The sequence below is a fragment of the Fukomys damarensis genome, unplaced genomic scaffold (genome assembly GCF_012274545.1).
Source record: "Fukomys damarensis isolate Sample0158 unplaced genomic scaffold, DMR_v1.0_HiC HiC_scaffold_33, whole genome shotgun sequence".
NCBI lineage: Eukaryota > Metazoa > Chordata > Mammalia > Rodentia > Bathyergidae > Fukomys > Fukomys damarensis.
Window position 1 is genome coordinate 12,336,531 of NW_022900945.1, and position 2,083 is coordinate 12,338,613.

Sequence of the window (2,083 nt, forward strand, 5' to 3'; positions counted from 1 at the left end):
AATGAATGGACCCCCAGGAGTTCAGTTTGCAGCTCTATGTTGGATGCACGGTAGTCTTCAAAATCTGTTAGCTCTCCGCCCGTGAGTGACACTAGAGAGATTCCAGTACTTTTCTCTTTTTATACAATCTTTTCTCTTGAGTGAATATTGACTTAAAATAGGACGTGTGTTTACCAAGAAAGGCAACTAGAACTTTACCCTTTTTGAGTGCATTTTGAGACTGGCTCCCAACATCTAAAGAAATTTAAAGATACATTTTTGAAAGTAAATTTAGACCGAAAAGTAATGTAAAGATAATGTAACGATTTCCCCCTTTTCCTCCCACAGATGGTCCCTTAGTTGCCCCCACGGGGCTCAGCCCACTGGGAGTTTGGCAGATTATGCCCGTGTTTTAAAAATATTTATCCCTTGGCTCTTAGCGGGGTTTTAGGGAAGGCTTATTGTTTTCTTCTCTGATAGAGAACAGAATATTTTTAATGATACGGAAATATATTTTGGGTCTTTCTGATAAATATGTGAACCAATGTGTTCTCGTGAGAGCCCTCTTCAGAGTTTATTAGGTAGTTTGGAGCTGCATTGATTCTGCTTCTAAATCATCATCCCACTCGTAGCAAGGGGCTGACTCAGGCTAGTGATGGGTTGGATTTATCGATTTTGCTCCCAACGTGGGCTTTATTCATTTTGGAAGTGAGTGACGCAGAAGGATCTAAAAAGCATTTTTTAAAATGCATTTTTAGATTAAAGTGCCTAGTTTCAGATTAGTGAACAGAATAGGAAGAGTGAAAAAGGCTTACTTTTTAAAATTCTAAGTTTATGTATGTGCCACAATTATGTAAAGTGACTATAAGGTATAACTTTGAGAATCATCGTGCAATTTTGAATGTACTGTATAGATTAGCATATTACATATATGAAGTATTACTCTTAATTGTTTTAGAATATATAGCTCCTTGACATTTTCTCATTTTAATTTTTTTTATTCCACTTTGTTTTGTTTCATTTGAGACAGGGTCTCCCTAAGTTGTTCAGGATGGTCTCAAACTTGGTGATCCTCCTGCCTCAGCCTCCTAGTGCTGGGATTACAGGAATGCACCACCACATGCCCGGCCCTGACTTTCCTTATACAGTATAGTTAACAGTTGCCTGCTCAGTTCCTACTGTTGGAGGAGTGTGACTAAAAGAACCAAAATGAAACGTTCCATTATGAAATACTTTGTTTTATATTTGTTAGCTGTTTTGATCTTGTTGAACTGTCACTGACCTGACTGAAACACACTCTCACACACACACACACACACACACACACACAATCCCACCACCATGTAGGCAGGGTACTCACTGCTAAATACTAGTTTACTCATTTTAGGGATAAATGTTTTATGCTGTGGTTTTATAAACAAAGCTATGAGTAAACTTCATTTTTTTATTTCAGAAAAATAATGTTTGAAAAATCACTTGAAGAATTGCACTATTTAATAATGCTGTTACTACTACATAAGATACTTCTGGGGAATTTATTTCATCTGATAAGTGACTTTCTAGAAGGTGGATTTTTATTTTGTGGTTTTTCTTTTTTTCTTTTGTATTTCTTTTTCTCTTAGTTTCTTTATTTTTTTGGTCCCGGGGATCAAACTCAGGTCCTTGCACTTGTGAAGCAGGTGCCAGAACCACTGAGCTAAATCCCCAGCCCTCTTAGTTTCTTTTTGAGACAAGGTCTTGCTATATAGTCCAGGCTGCCTTTGAACTCCAGTCGATCCTCTTGCCATAGCCTTCCTAGGTGCTGAAATTACAGGCCTGCACCACCCCACCCAGCTTGTTTTTTCTTTTAAATCTCAACAAAATGTTTTTGTTTGTTTTTGCTTTTGCCCATCTTTAGGAGGTTAGTTGTCAAATTCAGCACCTCAGTTTGATTAATTTCTGGTCATGTCAGTAGCTGCATTAGCGAGATGCTGTCTTTGTGGCCTTTGATAAATAAAGAGGAAGAGTGACCAAATGGAATTTCTGGGCAATAATTTTAAGGAAAAAAAAATCTATGTATTGTAAGTAAAAAAAAAAAAAGACTCTTTTTTTTTTTTTTTTTTTT

General features: G+C 36.9%; 2 protein-coding genes across 3 annotated transcripts in view; both read left to right on the plus strand.

Moving 5' to 3' along the window:
- Miga1 (mitoguardin 1) overlaps positions 1 to 2,083 on the plus strand; it is a 69,847-nt gene that overhangs the window by 64,907 nt on the left and 2,857 nt on the right. The gene's annotated exons all lie outside the window — the stretch shown is intronic.
- Nexn (nexilin F-actin binding protein) overlaps positions 1 to 2,083 on the plus strand; it is a 39,029-nt gene that overhangs the window by 1,411 nt on the left and 35,535 nt on the right. The gene's annotated exons all lie outside the window — the stretch shown is intronic.